The following is a 24,090-nucleotide window of genomic DNA, read 5'->3' as shown; positions in this document are numbered from 1 at the left end:
ACTCTTTAACAAAATATACCATAATTTCAGTAAAACTTGAGTACTGCATTGGCCGGGAATCGAACCCAGGCCTCCTGCGTGGCAGGCGAGAATTCTACCACTGAACAACCAATGCTTCACATTTTACTTCACGGTTACTTACCCATTTTCCTCAATTTGTGAAACCAAGCATGCATCTCAGTGTACTGAATGTGGTAGCCTAGATCTACTTTAATAGCTTGTAGGGCACTCCTTGGCTTGAGTGGCCTTTTTGTCACACAACAGTAACCAAGCCTGGCTAGCTCAGTCGGTAGAGCATGAGACTCTTAATCTCAGGGTCGTGGGTTCGAGCCCCACGTTGGGCGGTGTTTTTTCCCAGAATTCTACAGGCGAGATCTCTGTCACTACACAACCAAACGTGTTTTATTTGAAACTTAAAAGAGGTGTACATCAGTGTGTGAAACCAAGCAGGAATTTCAGGATCTACTAAATGTGGAAACCTAGCTTTGGTTTTATAGATTGAAGGGCAATCCTTGCCTTGCCATGATGCCATAACACTGTAAAAAAGCCTAGTTATCTGAGTCAATAGCGAATAAGACTCCAAATCTAAGAGTCATTTGCTTTGAGCACAACATTGGGTGGTGTTTATTCCCTTTTCAGATCCATGCCTCCCTCATAGCAGGCGAGAATTCTACCACTAAACTACAAGATTCTACCACTAAATCATTGTATGTTGAATTCTATACCTGCACCACCAAAATGCAAAGAGCCAGGCACTCTTTAACAAAATATATCGCTGTTTCAGGTGTACATCAGTGGGTGAAACCATGCAGGAATATCAGGATCTACTGAATGTGGAAACTTTGCTTTGGTTTAATAGTGTAGATTGAAGAGCAAGCGTTGCCTTGCCTTGATGCTACAACACTGTAACAAAGCCTGGCCAGCTTAGTGTATAGAAATAAAACTCCCAAGCTAAGAGTCATATGCTTTTAGTACAACATTTGTTTGGTGTTTATTCCCTTTTCAGATCCAGACCTCTCTCTTGGCAGGTGGGAATTCTACCACTTAACCACAAGATTCTAACATTAATTTATTGTATGTGGAATTCTTTACCTGCACCACCAAAATGCAAAGAGCCAGACACTCTTTAACAAAATATACCATAATTTCAGTAAAACTTGAGTACTGCATTGGCCGGGAGTCGAACCCGGGCCTCCCGCGTGGCAGGCGAGAATTCTACCACTGAACAAGCAATCCTTCACATTTTACTTCACGGTTACTTACCCATTTTCCTCAATTTGTGAAACCAAGCATGCATCTCAGTGTACTGAATGTGGTAGCCTAGATCTACTTTAATAGTTTGTAGGTCACACCTTGGCTTGAGTGGCCTTTTTGTCACACAACAGTAACCAAGCCTGGCTAGCTCAGTTGGTAGAGCATGAGACTCTTAATCTCAGGGTCGTGGGTTCGAGCCCCATGTTGGGCGGTGTTTTTTCCCAGAATTCTACAGGCGAGATCTCTGTCACTACACAACCAAACGTGTTTTATTTGAAACTTAAAAGAGGTGTACATCAGTGTGTGAAACCAAGCAGGAATCTCAGGATCTACTAAATGTGGAAACCTAGCTTTGGTTTTATAGATTGAAGGGCAATCCTTGCCTTGCCATGATGCCATAACACTGTAAAAAAGCCTAGTTATCTGAGTCAATAGCGGATAAGACTCCAAATCTAAGAGTCATTTGCTTTGAGCACAACATTGGGTGGTGTTTATTCCCTTTTCAGATCCATGCCTTCCTCATAGCAGGCGAGAATTCTACCACTAAACTACAAGATTCTACCACTAAATCATTGTATGTTGAATTCTATACCTGGACCACCAAAATGCAAAGAGCCAGGCACTCTTTAACAAAATATATTGCTGTTTCAGGTGTACATCAGTGGGTGAAACCATGCAGGAATATCAGGATCTACTGAATGTGGAAACTTTGCTTTGGTTTAATAGTGTAGATTGAAGAGCAAGCGTTGCCTTGCCTTGATGCTACAACACTGTAACAAAGCCTGGCCAGCTTAGTCAATAGAAATAAAACTCCCAAGCTAAGAGTCATATGCTTTTAGTACAACATTTGTTTGGTGTTTATTCCCTTTTCAGACCCAGACCTCTCTCTTGGCAGGTGGGAATTCTACCACTTAACCACAAGATTCTAACATTAATTTATTGTATGTGGAATTCTTTACCTGCACCACCAAAATGCAAAGAGCCAGACACTCTTTAACAAAATATACCATAATTTCAGTAAAACTTGAGTACTGCATTGGCCGGGAATCGAACCCGGGCCTCCCGCGTGGCAGGCGAGAATTCTACCACTGAACAACCAATGCTTCACATTTTACTTCACGGTTACTTACCCATTTTCCTCAATTTGTGAAACCAAGCATGCATCTCAGTGTACTGAATGTGGTAGCCTAGATCTACTTTAATAGCTTGTAGGGCACTCCTTGGCTTGAGTGGCCTTTTTGTCAAATCACAGTAACCAAGCCTGGCTAGCTCAGTCGGTAGAGCATGAGACTCTTAATCTCAGGGTCATGGGTTCGAGCCCCACATTGGGCGATGTTTTTTCCCAGAATTCTACAGGCGAGATCTCTGTCACTACACAACCAAACGTGTTTTATTTGAAACTTAAAAGAGGTGTCCATCAGTGTGTGAAACCAAGCAGGAATCTCAGGATCTACTAAATGTGGAAACCTTGCTTTGGTTTTATAAATTGAAGGGCAATCCTTGCCTTGCCATGATGCCATAACACTGTAAAAAAGCCTAGCTATCTGAGTCAATAGCGAATAAGACTCCAAATCTAAGAGTCATTTGCTTTGAGCACAACATTGGGTGGTGTTTATTCCCTTTTCAGATCCATGCCTCCCTCATGGCAGGCGAGAATTCTACCACTAAACCACAAGATTCTACCACTAAATCATTGTATGTTAAATTCTATACCTGCACCACCAAAATGCAAAGAGCCAGGCACTCTTTAACAAAATATATCGCTGTTTCAGGTGTACATCAGTGGGTGAAACCATGCAGGAATATCAGGATCTACTGAATGTGGAAACTTTGCTTTGGTTTAATAGTGTAGATTGAAGAGCAAGCGTTGCCTTGCCTTGATGCTACAACACTGTAACAAAGCCTGGCCAGCTTAGTCAATAGAAATAAAACTCCCAAGCTAAGAGTCATATGCTTTTAGTACAACATTTGTTTGGTGTTTATTCCCTTTTCAGATCCAGACCTCTCTCTTGGCAGGTGGGAATTCTACCACTAAACCACAAGATTCTACCATTAATTTATTGTATGTGGAATTCTATACCTGCACCACCAAAATGCAAAGAGCCAGACACTCTTTAACAAAATATACCATAATTTCAGTAAAACTTGAGTACTGCATTGGCCGGGAATCGAACCCGGGCCTCCCGCGTGGCAGGCGAGAATTCTACCACTGAACATTCAATGCTTCACATTTTACTTCACGGTTACTTACCCATTTTCCTCAATGTGTGAAACCAAGCATGGATCTCAGTGTACTGAATGTGGTAGCCTAGATCTACTTTAATAGCTTGTATTGCACTCCTTGGCTTGAGTGGCCTTTTTGTCAAATCACAGTAACCAAGCCTGGCTAGCTCAGTCGGTAGAGCATGAGACTCTTAATCTCAGGGTCGTGGGTTCGAGCCCTACGTTGGGCGGTGTTTTTTCCCAGAATTCTACAGGCGAGATCTCTGTCACTACACAACCAAACATGTTTTATTTGAAACTTAAAAGAGGTGTACATCAGTGTGTGAAACCAAGCAGGAATCTCAGGATCTACTAAATGTGGAAACCTTGCTTTGGTTTTATAAATTGAAGGGCAATCCTTGCCTTGCCATGATGCCATAACACTGTAAAAAAGCCTAGCTATCTGAGTCAATAGCGAATAAGACTCCAAATCTAAGAGTCATTTGCTTTGAGCACAACATTGGGTGGTGTTTATTCCCTTTTCAGATCCATGCCTCCCTCATGGCAGGCGAGAATTCTACCACTAAACCACAAGATTCTACCACTAAATCATTGTATGTTAAATTCTATACCTGCACCACCAAAATGCAAAGAGCCAGGCACTCTTTAACAAAATATATCGCTGTTTCAGGTGTACATCAGTGGGTGAAACCATGCAGGAATATCAGGATCTACTGAATGTGGAAACTTTGCTTTGGTTTAATAGTGTAGATTGAAGAGCAAGCGTTGCCTTGCCTTGATGCTACAACACTGTAACAAAGCCTGGCCAGCTTAGTCAATAGAAATAAAACTCCCAAGCTAAGAGTCATATGCTTTTAGTACAACATTTGTTTGGTGTTTATTCCCTTTTCAGATCCAGACCTCTCTCTTGGCAGGTGGGAATTCTACCACTAAACCACAAGATTCTAACATTAATTTATTGTATGTGGAATTCTATACCTGCACCACCAAAATGCAAAGAGCCAGCCACTCTTTAACAAAATATACCATAATTTCAGTAAAACTTCAGTACTGCATTGGCCGGGAATCGAACCCGGGCCTCCCGCGTGGCAGGCGAGAATTCTACCACTGAACAACCAATGCTTCACATTTTACTTTAAGGTTACTTACCCATTTTCCTCAATGTGTGAAACCAAGCATGCATCTCAGTGTACTGAATGTGGTAGCCTAGATCTACTTTAATAGCTTGTAGGGCACTCCTTGGCTTGAGTGGCCTTTTTGTCACATCACAGTAACCAAGCCTGGCTAGCTCAGTCGGTAGAGCATGAGACTCTTAATCTCAGGGTTGTGGGTTCGAGCCCCACGTTGGGCGGTGTTTTTTCCCAGAATTCTACAGGCGAGATCTCTGTCACTACACAACCAAACGTGTTTTATTTGAAACTTAAAAGAGGTGTACATCAGTGTGTGAAACCAAGCGGGAATCTCAGGATCTACTAAATGTGGAAACCTTGCTTTGGTTTTATAAATTGAAGGGCAATCCTTGCCTTGCCATGATGCCATAACACTGTAAAAAAGCCTAGCTATCTGAGTCAATAGCGAATAAGACTCCAAATCTAAGAGTCATTTGCTTTGAGCACAACATTGGGTGGTGTTTATTCCCTTTTCAGATCCATGCCTCCCTCATGGCAGGCGAGAATTCTACCACTAAACCACAAGATTCTACCACTAAATCATTGTATGTTAAATTCTATACCTGCACCACCAAAATGCAAAGAGCCAGGCACTCTTTAACAAAATATATCACTGTTTCAGGTGTACATCAGTGGGTGAAACCATGCAGGAATATCAGGATCTACTGAATGTGGAAACTTTGCTTTGGTTTAATAGTGTAGATTGAAGAGCAAGCGTTGCCTTGCCTTGATGCTACAACACTGTAACAAAGCCTGGCCAGCTTAGTCAATAGAAATAAAACTCCCAAGCTAAGAGTCATATGCTTTTAGTACAACATTTGTTTGGTGTTTATTCCCTTTTCAGATCCAGACCTCTCTCTTGGCAGGTGGGAATTCTACCACTAAACCACAAGATTCTACCATTAATTTATTGTATGTGGAATTCTATACCTGCACCACCAAAATGCAAAGAGCCAGCCACTCTTTAACAAAATATACCATAATTTCAGTAAAACTTGAGTACTGCATTGGCCGGGAATCGAACCCGGGCCTCCCGCGTGGCAGGCGAGAATTCTACCACTGAACAACCAATGTTTCACATTTTACTTCACGGTTACTTACCCATTTTCCTCAATTTGTGAAACCAAGCATGCATCTCAGTGTACTGAATGTGGTAGCCTAGATCTACTTTAATAGCTTGTAGGGCACTCCTTGGCTTGAGTGGCCTTTTTGTCACATCACAGTAACCAAGCCTGGCTAGCTCAGTCGGTAGAGCATGAGACTCTTAATCTCAGGGTCGTGGGTTCGAGCCCCACGTTGGGCGGTGTTTTTTCCCAGAATTCTACAGGCGAGATCTCTGTCACTACACAACCAAACGTGTTTTATTTGAAACTTAAAAGAGGTGTACATCAGTGTGTGAAACCAAGCAGGAATCTCAGGATCTACTAAATGTGGAAACCTTGCTTTGGTTTTATAAATTGAAGGGCAATCCTTGCCTTGCCATGATGCCATAACACTGTAAAAAAGCCTAGCTATCTGAGTCAATAGCGAATAAGACTCCAAATCTAAGAGTCATTTGCTTTGAGCACAACATTGGGTGGTGTTTATTCCCTTTTCAGATCCATGCCTCCCTCATGGCAGGCGAGAATTCTACCACTAAACCACAAGATTCTACCACTAAATCATTGTATGTTAAATTCTATACCTGCACCACCAAAATGCAAAGAGCCAGGCACTCTTTAACAAAATATATCGCTGTTTCAGGTGTACATCAGTGGGTGAAACCATGCAGGAATATCAGGATCTACTGAATGTGGAAACTTTGCTTTGGTTTAATAGTGTAGATTGAAGAGCAAGCGTTGCCTTGCCTTGATGCTACAACACTGTAACAAAGCCTGGCCAGCTTAGTCAATAGAAATAAAACTCCCAAGCTAAGAGTCATATGCTTTTAGTACAACATTTGTTTGGTGTTTATTCCCTTTTCAGATCCAGACCTCTCTCTTGGCAGGTGGGAATTCTACCACTAAACCACAAGATTCTACCATTAATTTATTGTATGTGGAATTCTATACCTGCACCACCAAAATGCAAAGAGCCAGACACTCTTTAACAAAATATACCATAATTTCAGTAAAACTTGAGTACTGCATTGGCCGGGAATCGAACCCGGGCCTCCCGCGTGGCAGGCGAGTATTTTACCACTGAACAACCAATGCTTCACATTTTACTTCACGGTTACTTACCCATTTTCCTCAATGTGTGAAACCAAGCATGCATCTCAGTGTACTGAATGTGGTAGCCTAGATCTACTTTAATAGTTTGTAGGGCACTCCTTGGCTTGAGTGGCCTTTTTGTCACACAACAGTAACCAAGCCTGGCTAGCTCAGTTGGTAGAGCATGAGACTCTTAATCTCAGGGTCGTGGGTTCGAGCCCCACGTTGGGCGGTGTTTTTTCCCAGAATTCTACAGGCGAGATCTCTGTCACTACACAACCAAACGTGTTTTATTTGAAACTTAAAAGAGGTGTACATCAGTGTGTGAAACCAAGCAGGAATCTCAGGATCTACTAAATGTGGAAACCTAGCTTTGGTTTTATAGATTGAAGGGCAATCCTTGCCTTGCCATGATGCCATAACACTGTAAAAAAGCCTAGTTATCAGAGTCAATAGCGGATAAGACTCCAAATCTAAGAGTCATTTGCTTTGAGCACAACATTGGGTGGTGTTTATTCCCTTTTCAGATCCATGCCTCCCTCATAGCAGGCGAGAATTCTACCACTAAACTACAAGATTCTACCACTAAATCATTGTATGTTGAATTCTATACCTGCACCACCAAAATGCAAAGAGCCAGGCACTCTTTAACAAAATATATTGCTGTTTCAGGTGTACATCAGTGGGTGAAACCATGCAGGAATATCAGGATCTACTGAATGTGGAAACTTTGCTTTGGTTTAATAGTGTAGATTGAAGAGCAAGCGTTGCCTTGCCTTGATGCTACAACACTGTAACAAAGCCTGGCCAGCTTAGTCAATAGAAATAAAACTCCCAAGCTAAGAGTCATATGCTTTTAGTACAACATTTGTTTGGTGTTTATTCCCTTTTCAGACCCAGACCTCTCTCTTGGCAGGTGGGAATTCTACCACTTAACCACAAGATTCTAACATTAATTTATTGTATGTGGAATTCTTTACCTGCACCACCAAAATGCAAAGAGCCAGACACTCTTTAACAAAATATACCATAATTTCAGTAAAACTTGAGTACTGCATTGGCCGGGAATCGAACCCGGGCCTCCCGCGTGGCAGGCGAGAATTCTACCACTGAACAACCAATGCTTCACATTTTACTTCAAGGTTACTTACAAATTTTCCTCAATGTGTGAAACCAAGCATGCATCTCAGTGTACTGAATGTGGTAGCCTAGATCTACTTTAATAGCTTGTAGGGCACTCCTTGGCTTGAGTGGCCTTTTTGTCACATCACAGTAACCAAGCCTGGCTAGCTCAGTCGGTAGAGCATGAGACTCTTAATCTCAGGGTCGTGGGTTCGAGCTCCATGTTGGGCGGTGTTTTTTCCCAGAATTCTACAGGCGAGATCTCTGTCACTACACAACCAAACGTGTTTTATTTGAAACTTAAAAGAGGTGTACATCAGTGTGTGAAACCAAGCAGGAATCTCAGGATCTACTAAATGTGGAAACCTTGCTTTGGTTTTATAAATTGAAGGGCAATCCTTGCCTTGCCATGATGCCATAACACTGTAAAAAAGCCTAGCTATCTGAGTCAATAGCGAATAAGACTCCAAATCTAAGAGTCATTTGCTTTGAGCACAACATTGGGTGGTGTTTATTCCCTTTTCAGATCCATGCCTCCCTCATGGCAGGCGAGAATTCTACCACTAAACCACAAGATTCTACCACTAAATCATTGTATGTTAAATTCTATACCTGCACCACCAAAATGCAAAGAGCCAGGCACTCTTTAACAAAATATATCGCTGTTTCAGGTGTACATCAGTGGGTGAAACCATGCAGGAATATCAGGATCTACTGAATGTGGAAACTTTGCTTTGGTTTAATAGTGTAGATTGAAGAGCAAGCGTTGCCTTGCCTTGATGCTACAACACTGTAACAAAGCCTGGCCAGCTTAGTCAATAGAAATAAAACTCCCAAGCTAAGAGTCATATGCTTTTAGTACAACATTTGTTTGGTGTTTATTCCCTTTTCAGATCCAGACCTCTCTCTTGGCAGGTGGGAATTCTACCACTTAACCACAAGATTCTAACATTAATTTATTGTATGTGGAATTCTTTACCTGCACCACCAAAATGCAAAGAGCCAGACACTCTTTAACAAAATATACCATAATTTCAGTAAAACTTGAGTACTGCATTGGCCGGGAATCGAACCCGGGCCTCCCGCGTGGCAGGCGAGAATTCTACCACTGAACAAGCAATGCTTCACATTTTACTTCACGGTTACTTACCCATTTTCCTCAATTTGTGAAACCAAGCATGCATCTCAGTGTACTGAATGTGGTAGCCTAGATCTACTTTAATAGTTTGTAGGGCACTCCTTGGCTTGAGTGGCCTTTTTGTCACACAACAGTAACCAAGCCTGGCTAGCTCAGTTGGTAGAGCATGAGACTCTTAATCTCAGGGTCGTGGGTTCGAGCCCCACGTTGGGCGGTGTTTTTTCCCAGAATTCTACAGGCGAGATCTCTGTCACTACACAACCAAACGTGTTTTATTTGAAACTTAAAAGAGGTGTACATCAGTGTGTGAAACCAAGCAGGAATCTCAGGATCTACTAAATGTGGAAACCTTGCTTTGGTTTTATAAATTGAAGGGCAATCCTTGCCTTGCCATGATGCCATAACACTATAAAAAAGCCTAGTTATCTGAGTCAATAGCGGATAAGACTCCAAATCTAAGAGTCATTTGCTTTGAGCACAACATTGGGTGGTGTTTATTCCCTTTTCAGATCCATGCCTCCCTCATAGCAGGCGAGAATTCTACCACTAAACTACAAGATTCTACCACTAAATCATTGTATGTTGAATTCTATACCTGCACCACCAAAATGCAAAGAGCCAGGCACTCTTTAACAAAATATATTGCTGTTTCAGGTGTACATCAGTGGGTGAAACCATGCAGGAATATCAGGATCTACTGAATGTGGAAACTTTGCTTTGGTTTAATAGTGTAGATTGAAGAGCAAGCGTTGCCTTGCCTTGATGCTACAACACTGTAACAAAGCCTGGCCAGCTTAGTCAATAGAAATAAAACTCCCAAGCTAAGAGTCATATGCTTTTAGTACAAAATTTGTTTGGTGTTTATTCCCTTTTCAGACCCAGACCTCTCTCTTGGCAGGTGGGAATTCTACCACTTAACCACAAGATTCTAACATTAATTTATTGTATGTGGAATTCTTTACCTGCACCACCAAAATGCAAAGAGCCAGACACTCTTTAACAAAATATACCATAATTTCAATAAAACTTGAGTACTGCATTGGCCAGGAATCGAACCCGGCCCTCCCGCATGGCAGGCGAGAATTTTACCACTGAACAACCAATGCTTCACATTTTACTTCACGGTTACTTACCCATTTTCCTCAATTTGTGAAACCAAGCATGCATCTCAGTGTACTGAATGTGGTAGCCTAGATCTACTTTAATAGCTTGTAGGGCACTCCTTGGCTTGAGTGGCCTTTTTGTCAAATCACAGTAACCAAGCCTGGCTAGCTCAGTCGGTAGAGCATGAGACTCTTAATCTCAGGGTCATGGGTTCGCGCCCCACATTGGGCGATGTTTTTTCCCAGAATTCTACAGGCGAGATCTCTGTCACTACACAACCAAACGTGTTTTATTTGAAACTTAAAAGAGGTGTACATCAGTGTGTGAAACCAAGCAGGAATCTCAGGATCTACTAAATGTGGAAACCTTGCTTTGGTTTTATAAATTGAAGGGCAATCCTTGCCTTGCCATGATGCCATAACACTGTAAAAAAGCCTAGCTATCTGAGTCAATAGCGAATAAGACTCCAAATCTAAGAGTCATTTGCTTTGAGCACAACATTGGGTGGTGTTTATTCCCTTTTCAGATCCATGCCTCCCTCATGGCAGGCGAGAATTCTACCACTAAACCACAAGATTCTACCACTAAATCATTGTATGTTAAATTCTATACCTGCACCACCAAAATGCAAAGAGCCAGGCACTCTTTAACAAAATATATCGCTGTTTCAGGTGTACATCAGTGGGTGAAACCATGCAGGAATATCAGGATCTACTGAATGTGGAAACTTTGCTTTGGTTTAATAGTGTAGATTGAAGAGCAAGCGTTGCCTTGCCTTGATGCTACAACACTGTAACAAAGCCTGGCCAGCTTAGTCAATAGAAATAAAACTCCCAAGCTAAGAGTCATATGCTTTTAGTACAACAATTGTTTGGTGTTTATTCCCTTTTCAGATCCAGACCTCTCTCTTGGCAGGTGGGAATTCTACCACTAAACCACAAGATTCTACCATTAATTTATTGTATGTGGAATTCTATACCTGCACCACCAAAATGCAAAGAGCCAGCCACTCTTTAACAAAATATACCATAATTTCAGTAAAACTTGAGTACTGCATTGGCCGGGAATCGAACCCGGGCCTCCCGCGTGGCAGGCAAGAATTCTACCACTGAACAACCAATGCTTCACATTTTACTTCATGGTTACTTACCCATTTTCCTCAATGAGTGAAACCAAGCATGCATCTCAGTGTACTAAATGTGGTAGCCTAGATCTACTTTAATAGCTTGTAGGGCACTCCTTGGCTTGAGTGGCCTTTTTGTCACATCACAGTAACCAAGCCTGGCTAGCTCAGTCGGTAGAGCATGAGACTCTTAATCTCAGGGTCGTGGGTTCAAACCCCACGTTGGGCGGTGTTTTTTCCCAGAATTCTACAGGCGAGATCTCTGTCACTACACAACCAAACGTGTTTTATTTGAAACTTAAAAGAGGTGTACATCAGTGTGTGAAACCAAGCAGGAATCTCAGGATCTACTAAATGTGGAAACCTTGCTTTGGTTTTATAAATTGAAGGGCAATCCTTGCCTTGCCATGATGCCATAACACTGTAAAAAAGCCTAGCTATCTGAGTCAATAGCGAATAAGACTCCAAATCTAAGAGTCATTTGCTTTGAGCACAACATTGGGTGGTGTTTATTCCCTTTTCAGATCCATGCCTCCCTCATGGCAGGCGAGAATTCTACCACTAAACCACAAGATTCTACCACTAAATCATTGTATGTTAAATTCTATACCTGCACCACCAAAATGCAAAGAGCCAGGCACTCTTTAACAAAATATATCGCTGTTTCAGGTGTACATCAGTGGGTGAAACCATGCAGGAATATCAGGATCTACTGAATGTGGAAACTTTGCTTTGGTTTAATAGTGTAGATTGAAGAGCAAGCGTTGCCTTGCCTTGATGCTACAACACTGTAACAAAGCCTGGCCAGCTTAGTCAATAGAAATAAAACTCCCAAGCTAAGAGTCATATGCTTTTAGTACAACATTTGATTGGTGTTTATTCCCTTTTCAGATCCAGACCTCTCTCTTGGCAGGTGGGAATTCTACCACTTAACCACAAGATTCTAACATTAATTTATTGTATGTGGAATTCTTTACCTGCACCACCAAAATGCAAAGAGCCAGACACTCTTTAACAAAATATACCATAATTTCAGTAAAACTTGAGTACTGCATTGGCCGGGAATCGAACCCGGGCCTCCCGCGTGGCAGGCGAGAATTCTACCACTGAACAAGCAATGCTTCACATTTTACTTCACGGTTACTTACCCATTTTCCTCAATTTGTGAAACCAAGCATGCATCTCAGTGTACTGAATGTGGTAGCCTAGATCTACTTTAATAGTTTGTAGGGCACTCCTTGGCTTGAGTGGCCTTTTTGTCACACAACAGTAACCAAGCCTGGCTAGCTCAGTTGGTAGAGCATGAGACTCTTAATCTCAGGGTCGTGGGTTCGAGCCCCACGTTGGGCGGTGTTTTTTCCCAGAATTCTACAGGCGAGATCTCTGTCACTACACAACCAAACGTGTTTTATTTGAAACTTAAAAGAGGTGTACATCAGTGTGTGAAACCAAGCAGGAATCTCAGGATCTACTAAATGTGGAAACCTAGCTTTGGTTTTATAGATTGAAGGGCAATCCTTGCCTTGCCATGATGCCATAACACTGTAAAAAAGCCTAGTTATCTGAGTCAATAGCGGATAAGACTCCAAATCTAAGAGTCATTTGCTTTGAGCACAACATTGGGTGGTGTTTATTCCCTTTTCAGATCCATGCCTCCCTCATAGCAGGCGAGAATTCTACCACTAAACTACAAGATTCTACCACTAAATCATTGTATGTTGAATTCTATACCTGCACCACCAAAATGCAAAGAGCCAGGCACTCTTTAACAAAATATATTGCTGTTTCAGGTGTACATCAGTGGGTGAAACCATGCAGGAATATCAGGATCTACTGAATGTGGAAACTTTGCTTTGGTTTAATAGTGTAGATTGAAGAGCAAGCGTTGCCTTGCCTTGATGCTACAACACTGTAACAAAGCCTGGCCAGCTTAGTCAATAGAAATAAAACTCCCAAGCTAAGAGTCATATGCTTTTAGTACAACATTTGTTTGGTGTTTATTCCCTTTTCAGACCCAGACCTCTCTCTTGGCAGGTGGGAATTCTACCACTTAACCACAAGATTCTAACATTAATTTATTGTATGTGGAATTCTTTACCTGCACCACCAAAATGCAAAGAGCCAGACACTCTTTAACAAAATATACCATAATTTCAGTAAAACTTGAGTACTGCAATGGCCGGGAATCGAACCCGGCCCTCCCGCATGGCAGGCGAGAATTTTACCACTGAACAACCAATGCTTCACATTTTACTTCACGGTTACTTACCCATTTTCCTCAATTTGTGAAACCAAGCATGCATCTCAGTGTACTGAATGTGGTAGCCTAGATCTACTTTAATAGCTTTTAGGGCATTCCTTGGCTTGAGTGGCCTTTTTGTCAAATCACAGTAACCAAGCCTGGCTAGCTCAGTCGGTAGAGCATGAGACTCTTAATCTCAGGGTCATGGGTTCGCGCCCCACATTGGGCGATGTGTTTTCCCAGAATTCTACAGGCGAGATCTCTGTCACTACACAACCAAACGTGTTTTATTTGAAACTTAAAAGAGGTGTGCATCAGTGTGTGAAACCAAGCAGGAATCTCAGGATCTACTAAATGTGGAAACCTTGCTTTGGTTTTATAAATTGAAGGGCAATCCTTGCCTTGCCATGATGCCATAACACTGTAAAAAAGCCTAGCTATCTGAGTCAATAGCGAATAAGACTCCAAATCTAAGAGTCATTTGCTTTGAGCACAACATTGGGTGGTGTTTATTCCCTTTTCAGATCCATGCCTCCCTCATGGCAGGCGAGAATTCTACCACTAAACCACAAGATTCTACCACTAAATCATTGTATGTTAAATTCTATACCTGCACCACCAAAATGCAAAGAGCCAGGCACTCTTTAACAAAATATATCGCTGTTTCAGGTGTACATCAGTGGGTGAAACCATGCAGGAATATCAGGATCTACTGAATGTGGAAACTTTGCTTTGGTTTAATAGTGTAGATTGAAGAGCAAGCGTTGCCTTGCCTTGATGCTACAACACTGTAACAAAGCCTGGCCAGCTTAGTCAATAGAAATAAAACTCCCAAGCTTAGAGTCATATGCTTTTAGTACAACATTTGTTTGGTGTTTATTCCCTTTTCAGATCCAGACCTCTCTCTTGGCAGGTGGGAATTCTACCACTAAACCACAAGATTCTACCATTAATTTATTGTATGTGGAATTCTATACCTGCACCACCAAAATGCAAAGAGCCAGCCACTCTTTAACAAAATATACCATAATTTCAGTAAAACTTGAGTACTGCATTGGCCGGGAATCGAACCCGGGCCTCCCGCGTGGCAGGCGAGAATTCTACCACTGAACAACCAATGCTTCACATTTTACTTCAAGGTTACTTACCCATTTTCCTCAATGTGTGAAACCAAGCATGCATCTCAGTGTACTGAATGTGGTAGCCTAGATCTACTTTAATAGCTTGTAGGGCACTCCTTGGCTTGAGTGGCCTTTTTGTCACATCACAGTAACCAAGCCTGGCTAGCTCAGTCGGTAGAGCATGAGACTCTTAATCTCAGGGTCGTGGGTTCGAGCCCCACGTTGGGCGGTGTTTTTTCCCAGAATTCTACAGGCGAGATCTCTGTCACTACACAACCAAACGTGTTTTATTTGAAACTTAAAAGAGGTGTACATCAGTGTGTGAAACCAAGCAGGAATCTCAGGATCTACTAAATGTGGAAACCTTGCTTTGGTTTTATAAATTGAAGGGCAATTTATGCCTTGCCATGATGCCATAACACTGTAAAAAAGCCTAGCTATCTGAGTCAATAGCGAATAAGACTCCAAATCTAAGAGTCATTTGCTTTGAGCACAACATTGGGTGGTGTTTATTCCCTTTTCAGATCCATGCCTCCCTCATGGCAGGCGAGAATTCTACCACTAAACTACAAGATTCTACCACTAAATCATTGTATGTTAAATTCTATACCTGCACCACCAAAATACAAAGAGCCAGGCACTCTTTAACAAAATATATCGCTGTTTCAGGTGTACATCAGTGGGTGAAACCATGCAGGAATATCAGGATCTACTGAATGTGGAAACTTTGCTTTGGTTTAATAGTGTAGATTGAAGAGCAAGCGTTGCCTTGCCTTGATGCTACAACACTGTAACAAAGCCTGGCCAGCTTAGTCAATAGAAATAAAACTCCCAAGCTAAGAGTCATATGCTTTTAGTACAACATTTGTTTGGTGTTTATTCCCTTTTCAGATCCAGACCTCTCTCTTGGCAGGTGGGAATTCTACCACTAAACCACAAGATTCTACCATTAATTTATTGTATGTGGAATTCTATACCTGCACCACCAAAATGCAAAGAGCCAGACACTCTTTAACAAAATATACCATAATTTCAGTAAAACTTGAGTACTGCATTGGCCGGGAATCGAACCCGGGCCTCCCGCGTGGCAGGCGAGTATTTTACCACTGAACAACCAATGCTTCACATTTTACTTCACGGTTACTTACCCATTTTCCTCAATGTGTGAAACCAAGCATGCATCTCAGTGTACTGAATGTGGTAGCCTAGATCTACTTTAATAGTTTGTAGGGCACTCCTTGGCTTGAGTGGCCTTTTTGTCACACAACAGTAACCAAGCCTGGCTAGCTCAGTTGGTAGAGCATGAGACTCTTAATCTCAGGGTCGTGGGTTCGAGCCCCACGTTGGGCGGTGTTTTTTCCCAGAATTCTACAGGCGAGATCTCTGTCACTACACAACCAAACGTGTTTTATTTGAAACTTAAAAGAGGTGTACATCAGTGTGTGAAACCAAGCAGGAATCTCAGGATCTACTAAATGTGGAAACCTAGCTTTGGTTTTATAGATTGAAGGGCAATCCTTGCCTTGCCATGATGCCATAACACTGTAAAAAAGCCTAGTTATCTGAGTCAATAGCGGATAAGACTCCAAATCTAAGAGTCATTTGCTTTGAGCACAACATTGGGTGGTGTTTATTCCCTTTTCAGATCCATGCCTCCCTCATAGCAGGCGAGAATTCTACCACTAAACTACAAGATTCTACCACTAAATCATTGTATGTTGAATTCTATACCTGCACCACCAAAATGCAAAGAGCCAGGCACTCTTTAACAAAATATATTGCTGTTTCAGGTGTACATCAGTGGGTGAAACCATGCAGGAATATCAGGATCTACTGAATGTGGAAACTTTGCTTTGGTTTAATAGTGTAGATTGAAGAGCAAGCGTTGCCTTGCCTTGATGCTACAACACTGTAACAAAGCCTGGCCAGCTTAGTCAATAGAAATAAAACTCCCAAGCTAAGAGTCATATGCTTTTAGTACAACATTTGTTTGGTGTTTATTCCCTTTTCAGACCCAGACCTCTCTCTTGGCAGGTGGGAATTCTACCACTTAACCACAAGATTCTAACATTAATTTATTGTATGTGGAATTCTTTACCTGCACCACCAAAATGCAAAGAGCCAGACACTCTTTAACAAAATATACCATAATTTCAGTAAAACTTGAGTACTGCATTGGCCGGGAATCGAACCCGGGCCTCCCGCGTGGCAGGCGAGAATTCTACCACTGAACAACCAATGCTTCACATTTTACTTCACGGTTACTTACCCATTTTCCTCAATTTGTGAAACCAAGCATGCATCTCAGTGTACTGAATGTGGTAGCCTAGATCTACTTTAATAGCTTGTAGGGCACTCCTTGGCTTGAGTGGCCTTTTTGTCACATCACAGTAACCAAGCCTGGCTAGCTCAGTCGGTAGAGCATGAGACTCTTAATCTCAGGGTCGTGGGTTCGAGCCCCACGTTGGGCGGTGTTTTTTCCCAGAATTCTACAGGCGAGATCTCTGTCACTACACAACCAAACGTGTTTTATTTGAAACTTAAAAGAGGTGTACATCAGTGTGTGAAACCAAGCAGGAATCTCAGGATCTACTAAATGTGGAAACCTTGCTTTGGTTTTATAAATTGAAGGGCAATCCTTGCCTTGCCATGATGCCATAACACTGTAAAAAAGCCTAGCTATCTGAGTCAATAGCGAATAAGACTCCAAATCTAAGAGTCATTTGCTTTGAGCACAACATTGGGTGGTGTTTATTCCCTTTTCAGATCCATGCCTCCCTCATGGCAGGCGAGAATTCTACCACTAAACCACAAGATTCTACCACTAAATCATTGTATGTTAAATTCTATACCTGCACCACCAAAATGCAAAGAGCCAGGCACTCTTTAACAAAATATATCGCTGTTTCAGGTGTACATCAGTGGGTGAAACCATGCAGGAATATCAGGATCTACTGAATGTGGAAACTTTGCTTTGGTTTAATAGTGTAGATTGAAGAGCAAGCGTTGCCTTGCCTTGATGCTACAACACTGTAACAAAGCCTGGCCAGCTTAGTCAATAGAAATAAAACTCCCAAGCTAAGAGTCATATGCTTTTAGTACAACATTTGTTTGGTGTTTATTCCCTTTTCAGATCCAGACCTCTCTCTTGGCAGGTGGGAATTCTACCACTAAACCACAAGATTCTACCATTAATTTATTGTATGTGGAATTCTATACCTGCACCACCAAAATGCAAAGAGCCAGCCACTCTTTAACAAAATATACCATAATTTCAGTAAAACTTGAGTACTGCATTGGCCGGGAATCGAACCCGGGCCTCCCGCGTGGCAGGCGAGAATTCTACCACTGAACAACCAATGCTTCACATTTTACTTCAAGGTTACTTACAAATTTTCCTCAATGTGTGAAACCAAGCATGCATCTCAGTGTACTGAATGTGGTAGCCTAGATCTACTTTAATAGCTTGTAGGGCACTCCTTGGCTTGAGTGGCCTTTTTGTCACATCACAGTAACCAAGCCTGGCTAGCTCAGTCGGTAGAGCATGAGACTCTTAATCTCAGGGTCGTGGGTTCGAGCTCCATGTTGGGCGGTGTTTTTTCCCAGAATTCTACAGGCGAGATCTCTGTCACTACACAACCAAACGTGTTTTATTTGAAACTTAAAAGAGGTGTACATCAGTGTGTGAAACCAAGCAGGAATCTCAGGATCTACTAAATGTGGAAACCTTGCTTTGGTTTTATAAATTGAAGGGCAATCCTTGCCTTGCCATGATGCCATAACACTGTAAAAAAGCCTAGCTATCTGAGTCAATAGCGAATAAGACTCCAAATCTAAGAGTCATTTGCTTTGAGCACAACATTGGGTGGTGTTTATTCCCTTTTCAGATCCATGCCTCCCTCATGGCAGGCGAGAATTCTACCACTAAACCACAAGATTCTACCACTAAATCATTGTATGTTAAATTCTATACCTGCACCACCAAAATGCAAAGAGCCAGGCACTCTTTAACAAAATATATCGCTGTTTCAGGTGTACATCAGTGGGTGAAACCATGCAGGAATATCAGGATCTACTGAATGTGGAAACTTTGCTTTGGTTTAATAGTGTAGATTGAAGAGCAAGCGTTGCCTTGCCTTGATGCTACAACACTGTAACAAAGCCTGGCCAGCTTAGTCAATAGAAATAAAACTCCCAAGCTAAGAGTCATATGCTTTTAGTACAACATTTGTTTGGTGTTTATTCCCTTTTCAGATCCAGACCTCTCTCTTGGCAGGTGGGAATTCTACCACTTAACCACAAGATTCTAACATTAATTTATTGTATGTGGAATTCTTTACCTGCACCACCAAAATGCAAAGAGCCAGACACTCTTTAACAAAATATACCATAATTTCAGTAAAACTTGAGTACTGCATTGGCCGGGAATCGAACCCGGGCCTCCCGCGTGGCAGGCGAGAATTCTACCACTGAACAAGCAATGCTTCACATTTTACTTCACGGTTACTTACCCATTTTCCTCAATTTGTGAAACCAAGCATGCATCTCAGTGTACTGAATGTGGTAGCCTAGATCTACTTTAATAGTTTGTAGGGCACTCCTTGGCTTGAGTGGCCTTTTTGTCACACAACAGTAACCAAGCCTGGCTAGCTCAGTTGGTAGAGCATGAGACTCTTAATCTCAGGGTCGTGGGTTCGAGCCCCACGTTGGGCGGTGTTTTTTCCCAGAATTCTACAGGCGAGATCTCTGTCACTACACAACCAAACGTGTTTTATTTGAAACTTAAAAGAGGTGTACATCAGTGTGTGAAACCAAGCAGGAATCTCAGGATCTACTAAATGTGGAAACCTAGCTTTGGTTTTATAGATTGAAGGGCAATCCTTGCCTTGCCATGATGCCATAACACTGTAAAAAAGCCTAGTTATCTGAGTCAATAGCGGATAAGACTCCAAATCTAAGAGTCATTTGCTTTGAGCACAACATTGGGTGGTGTTTATTCCCTTTTCAGATCCATGCCTCCCTCATAGCAGGCGAGAATTCTACCACTAAACTACAAGATTCTACCACTAAATCATTGTATGTTGAATTCTATACCTGCACCACCAAAATGCAAAGAGCCAGGCACTCTTTAACAAAATATATTGCTGTTTCAGGTGTACATCAGTGGGTGAAACCATGCAGGAATATCAGGATCTACTGAATGTGGAAACTTTGCTTTGGTTTAATAGTGTAGATTGAAGAGCAAGCGTTGCCTTGCCTTGATGCTACAACACTGTAACAAAGCCTGGCCAGCTTAGTCAATAGAAATAAAACTCCCAAGCTAAGAGTCATATGCTTTTAGTACAACATTTGTTTGGTGTTTATTCCCTTTTCAGACCCAGACCTCTCTCTTGGCAGGTGGGAATTCTACCACTTAACCACAAGATTCTAACATTAATTTATTGTATGTGGAATTCTTTACCTGCACCACCAAAATGCAAAGAGCCAGACACTCTTTAACAAAATATACCATAATTTCAGTAAAACTTGAGTACTGCATTGGCCGGGAATCGAACCCGGGCCTCCCGCGTGGCAGGCGAGAATTCTACCACTGAACAACCAATGCTTCACATTTTACTTCACGGTTACTTACCCATTTTCCTCAATTTGTGAAACCAAGCATGCATCTCAGTGTACTGAATGTGGTAGCCTAGATCTACTTTAATAGCTTGTAGGGCACTCCTTGGCTTGAGTGGCCTTTTTGTCACATCACAGTAACCAAGCCTGGCTAGCTCAGTCGGTAGAGCATGAGACTCTTAATCTCAGGGTCGTGGGTTCGAGCCCCACGTTGGGCGGTGTTTTTTCCCAGAATTCTACAGGCGAGATCTCTGTCACTACACAACCAAACGTGTTTTATTTGAAACTTAAAAGAGGTGTACATCAGTGTGTGAAACCAAGCAGGAATCTCAGGATCTACTAAATGTGGAAACCTTGCTTTGGTTTTATAAATTGAAGGGCAATCCTTGCCTTGCCATGATGCCATAACACTGTAAAAAAGCCTAGCTATCTGAGTCAATAGCGAATAAGACTCCAAATCTAAGAGTCATTTGCTTTGAGCACAACATTGGGTGGTGTTTATTCCCTTTTCAGATCCATGCCTCCCTCATGGCAGGCGAGAATTCTACCACTAAACCACAAGATTCTACCACTAAATCATTGTATGTTAAATTCTATACCTGCACCACCAAAATGCAAAGAGCCAGGCACTCTTTAACAAAATATATCGCTGTTTCAGGTGTACATCAGTGGGTGAAACCATGCAGGAATATCAGGATCTACTGAATGTGGAAACTTTGCTTTGGTTTAATAGTGTAGATTGAAGAGCAAGCGTTGCCTTGCCTTGATGCTACAACACTGTAACAAAGCCTGGCCAGCTTAGTCAATAGAAATAAAACTCCCAAGCTAAGAGTCATATGCTTTTAGTACAACATTTGTTTGGTGTTTATTCCCTTTTCAGATCCAGACCTCTCTCTTGGCAGGTGGGAATTCTACCACTAAACCACAAGATTCTACCATTAATTTATTGTATGTGGAATTCTATACCTGCACCACCAAAATGCAAAGAGCCAGCCACTCTTTAACAAAATATACCATAATTTCAGTAAAACTTGAGTACTGCATTGGCCGGGAATCGAACCCGGGCCTCCCGCGTGGCAGGCGAGAATTCTACCACTGAACAACCAATGCTTCACATTTTACTTCAAGGTTACTTACAAATTTTCCTCAATGTGTGAAACCAAGCATGCATCTCAGTGTACTGAATGTGGTAGCCTAGATCTACTTTAATAGCTTGTAGGGCACTCCTTGGCTTGAGTGGCCTTTTTGTCACATCACAGTAACCAAGCCTGGCTAGCTCAGTCGGTAGAGCATGAGACTCTTAATCTCAGGGTCATGGGTTCGAGCTCCATGTTGGGCGGTGTTTTTTCCCAGAATTCTACAGGCGAGATCTCTGTCACTACACAACCAAACGTGTTTTATTTGAAACTTAAAAGAGGTGTACATCAGTGTGTGAAACCAAGCAGGAATCTCAGGATCTACTAAATGTGGAAACCTTGCTTTGGTTTTATAAATTGAAGGGCAATCCTTGCCTTGCCATGATGCCATAACACTGTAAAAAAGCCTAGCTATCTGAGTCAATAGCGAATAAGACTCCAAATCTAAGAGTCATTTGCTTTGAGCACAACATTGGGTGGTGTTTATTCCCTTTTCAGATCCATGCCTCCCTCATGGCAGGCGAGAATTCTACCACTAAACCACAAGATTCTACCACTAAATCATTGTATGTTAAATTCTATACCTGCACCACCAAAATGCAAAGAGCCAGGCACTCTTTAACAAAATATATCGCTGTTTCAGGTGTACATCAGTGGGTGAAACCATGCAGGAATATCAGGATCTACTGAATGTGGAAACTTTGCTTTGGTTTAATAGTGTAGATTGAAGAGCAAGCGTTGCCTTGCCTTGATGCTACAACACTGTAACAAAGCCTGGCCAGCTTAGTCAATAGAAATAAAACTCCCAAGCTAAGAGTCATATGCTTTTAGTACAACATTTGTTTGGTGTTTATTCCCTTTTCAGATCCAGACCTCTCTCTTGGCAGGTGGGAATTCTACCACTTAACCACAAGATTCTAACATTAATTTATTGTATGTGGAATTCTTTACCTGCACCACCAAAATGCAAAGAGCCAGACACTCTTTAACAAAATATACCATAATTTCAGTAAAACTTGAGTACTGCAATGGCCGGGAATCGAACCCGGCCCTCCCGCATGGCAGGCGAGAATTTTACCACTGAACAACCAATGCTTCACATTTTACTTCACGGTTACTTACCCATTTTCCTCAATTTGTGAAACCAAGCATGCATCTCAGTGTACTGAATGTGGTAGCCTAGATCTACTTTAATAGCTTTTAGGGCATTCCTTGGCTTGAGTGGCCTTTTTGTCAAATCACAGTAACCAAGCCTGGCTAGCTCAGTCGGTAGAGCATGAGACTCTTAATCTCAGGGTCATGGGTTCGCGCCCCACATTGGGCGATGTGTTTTCCCAGAATTCTACAGGCGAGATCTCTGTCACTACACAACCAAACGTGTTTTATTTGAAACTTAAAAGAGGTGTACATCAGTGTGTGAAACCAAGCAGGAATCTCAGGATCTACTAAATGTGGAAACCTTGCTTTGGTTTTATAAATTGAAGGGCAATCCTTGCCTTGCCATGATGCCATAACACTGTAAAAAAGCCTAGCTATCTGAGTCAATAGCGAATAAGACTCCAAATCTAAGAGTCATTTGCTTTGAGCACAACATTGGGTGGTGTTTATTCCCTTTTCAGATCCATGCCTCCCTCATGGCAGGCGAGAATTCTACCACTAAACCACAAGATTCTACCACTAAATCATTGTATGTTAAATTCTATACCTGCACCACCAAAATGCAAAGAGCCAGGCACTCTTTAACAAAATATATCGCTGTTTCAGGTGTACATCAGTGGGTGAAACCATGCAGGAATATCAGGATCTACTGAATGTGGAAACTTTGCTTTGGTTTAATAGTGTAGATTGAAGAGCAAGCGTTGCCTTGCCTTGATGCTACAACACTGTAACAAAGCCTGGCCAGCTTAGTCAATAGAAATAAAACTCCCAAGCTTAGAGTCATATGCTTTTAGTACAACATTTGTTTGGTGTTTATTCCCTTTTCAGATCCAGACCTCTCTCTTGGCAGGTGGGAATTCTACCACTAAACCACAAGATTCTAACATTAATTTATTGTATGTGGAATTCTATACCTGCACCACCAAAAAGCAAAGAGCCAGACACTCTTTAACAAAATATACCATAATTTCAGTAAAACTTGAGTACTGCATTGGCCGGGAATCGAACCCGGGCCTCCCGCGTGGCAGGCGAGAATTCTACCACTGAACAACCAATGCTTCACATTTTTCTTCACGGTTACTTACCCATTTTCCTCAATTTGTGAAACCAAGCATGCATCTCAGTGTACTGAATGTGGTAGCCTAGATCTACTTTAATAGCTTGTAGGGCACTCCTTGGCTTGAGTGGCCTTTTTGTCACACAACAGTAACCAAGCCTGGCTAGCTCAGTCGGTAGAGCATGAGACTCTTAATCTCAGGGTCGTGGGTTCGAGCCCCACGTTGGGCGGTGTTTTTTCCCAGAATTCTACAGGCGAGATCTCTGTCACTACACAACCAAACGTGTTTTATTTTAAACTTAAAAGAGGTGTACATCAGTGTGTGAAACCAAGCAGGAATCTCAGGATCTACTAAATGTGGAAACCTTGCTTTGGTTTTATAAATTGAAGGGCAATCCTTGCCTTGCCATGATGCCATAACACTGTAAAAAAGCC

General features: G+C 41.9%; 20 non-coding genes across 20 annotated transcripts; 11 read left to right on the top strand and 9 right to left on the bottom strand.

The window, feature by feature from the left end:
- Nucleotides 1-271: 271 nt before the first annotated feature.
- On the top strand, nucleotides 272-344 carry TRNAK-CUU (transfer RNA lysine (anticodon CUU)). Its single transcript has one exon. It is a non-coding gene; the product is annotated as a tRNA-Lys (tRNA).
- Nucleotides 345-2,286: 1,942 nt separating this feature from the next.
- Nucleotides 2,287-2,357, bottom strand: TRNAG-GCC (transfer RNA glycine (anticodon GCC)). The gene has a single exon. It is a non-coding gene; the product is annotated as a tRNA-Gly (tRNA).
- Nucleotides 2,358-4,528: 2,171 nt separating this feature from the next.
- On the bottom strand, nucleotides 4,529-4,599 carry TRNAG-GCC (transfer RNA glycine (anticodon GCC)). The gene has a single exon. It is a non-coding gene; the product is annotated as a tRNA-Gly (tRNA).
- A 1,277-nt stretch (nucleotides 4,600-5,876) lies between these two features.
- On the top strand, nucleotides 5,877-5,949 carry TRNAK-CUU (transfer RNA lysine (anticodon CUU)). The gene has a single exon. It is a non-coding gene; the product is annotated as a tRNA-Lys (tRNA).
- A 1,048-nt stretch (nucleotides 5,950-6,997) lies between these two features.
- TRNAK-CUU (transfer RNA lysine (anticodon CUU)) lies at nucleotides 6,998-7,070 on the top strand. The gene has a single exon. It is a non-coding gene; the product is annotated as a tRNA-Lys (tRNA).
- An 821-nt stretch (nucleotides 7,071-7,891) lies between these two features.
- TRNAG-GCC (transfer RNA glycine (anticodon GCC)) lies at nucleotides 7,892-7,962 on the bottom strand. Its single transcript has one exon. It is a non-coding gene; the product is annotated as a tRNA-Gly (tRNA).
- Nucleotides 7,963-9,239: 1,277 nt separating this feature from the next.
- TRNAK-CUU (transfer RNA lysine (anticodon CUU)) lies at nucleotides 9,240-9,312 on the top strand. Its single transcript has one exon. It is a non-coding gene; the product is annotated as a tRNA-Lys (tRNA).
- A 3,290-nt stretch (nucleotides 9,313-12,602) lies between these two features.
- Nucleotides 12,603-12,675, top strand: TRNAK-CUU (transfer RNA lysine (anticodon CUU)). The gene has a single exon. It is a non-coding gene; the product is annotated as a tRNA-Lys (tRNA).
- A 1,942-nt stretch (nucleotides 12,676-14,617) lies between these two features.
- On the bottom strand, nucleotides 14,618-14,688 carry TRNAG-GCC (transfer RNA glycine (anticodon GCC)). Its single transcript has one exon. It is a non-coding gene; the product is annotated as a tRNA-Gly (tRNA).
- A 156-nt stretch (nucleotides 14,689-14,844) lies between these two features.
- TRNAK-CUU (transfer RNA lysine (anticodon CUU)) lies at nucleotides 14,845-14,917 on the top strand. Its single transcript has one exon. It is a non-coding gene; the product is annotated as a tRNA-Lys (tRNA).
- Nucleotides 14,918-15,965: 1,048 nt separating this feature from the next.
- Nucleotides 15,966-16,038, top strand: TRNAK-CUU (transfer RNA lysine (anticodon CUU)). Its single transcript has one exon. It is a non-coding gene; the product is annotated as a tRNA-Lys (tRNA).
- Nucleotides 16,039-16,859: 821 nt separating this feature from the next.
- TRNAG-GCC (transfer RNA glycine (anticodon GCC)) lies at nucleotides 16,860-16,930 on the bottom strand. Its single transcript has one exon. It is a non-coding gene; the product is annotated as a tRNA-Gly (tRNA).
- Nucleotides 16,931-17,086: 156 nt separating this feature from the next.
- Nucleotides 17,087-17,159, top strand: TRNAK-CUU (transfer RNA lysine (anticodon CUU)). Its single transcript has one exon. It is a non-coding gene; the product is annotated as a tRNA-Lys (tRNA).
- An 821-nt stretch (nucleotides 17,160-17,980) lies between these two features.
- TRNAG-GCC (transfer RNA glycine (anticodon GCC)) lies at nucleotides 17,981-18,051 on the bottom strand. Its single transcript has one exon. It is a non-coding gene; the product is annotated as a tRNA-Gly (tRNA).
- A 1,277-nt stretch (nucleotides 18,052-19,328) lies between these two features.
- TRNAK-CUU (transfer RNA lysine (anticodon CUU)) lies at nucleotides 19,329-19,401 on the top strand. The gene has a single exon. It is a non-coding gene; the product is annotated as a tRNA-Lys (tRNA).
- Nucleotides 19,402-20,222: 821 nt separating this feature from the next.
- On the bottom strand, nucleotides 20,223-20,293 carry TRNAG-GCC (transfer RNA glycine (anticodon GCC)). Its single transcript has one exon. It is a non-coding gene; the product is annotated as a tRNA-Gly (tRNA).
- Nucleotides 20,294-20,449: 156 nt separating this feature from the next.
- TRNAK-CUU (transfer RNA lysine (anticodon CUU)) lies at nucleotides 20,450-20,522 on the top strand. Its single transcript has one exon. It is a non-coding gene; the product is annotated as a tRNA-Lys (tRNA).
- An 821-nt stretch (nucleotides 20,523-21,343) lies between these two features.
- On the bottom strand, nucleotides 21,344-21,414 carry TRNAG-GCC (transfer RNA glycine (anticodon GCC)). The gene has a single exon. It is a non-coding gene; the product is annotated as a tRNA-Gly (tRNA).
- Nucleotides 21,415-23,585: 2,171 nt separating this feature from the next.
- On the bottom strand, nucleotides 23,586-23,656 carry TRNAG-GCC (transfer RNA glycine (anticodon GCC)). The gene has a single exon. It is a non-coding gene; the product is annotated as a tRNA-Gly (tRNA).
- A 156-nt stretch (nucleotides 23,657-23,812) lies between these two features.
- On the top strand, nucleotides 23,813-23,885 carry TRNAK-CUU (transfer RNA lysine (anticodon CUU)). Its single transcript has one exon. It is a non-coding gene; the product is annotated as a tRNA-Lys (tRNA).
- The last annotated feature ends 205 nt before the right edge of the window (nucleotides 23,886-24,090 follow it).

This window comes from Crinia signifera, chromosome 3 (genome assembly GCF_055691185.1).
Source record: "Crinia signifera chromosome 3, ASM5569118v1, whole genome shotgun sequence".
Classification (NCBI taxonomy): Eukaryota; Metazoa; Chordata; class Amphibia; order Anura; family Myobatrachidae; genus Crinia; species Crinia signifera.
The sequence above is the reverse complement of the archived record's forward strand: the minus strand, read 5'-3'. Positions and strand labels throughout refer to the sequence as shown.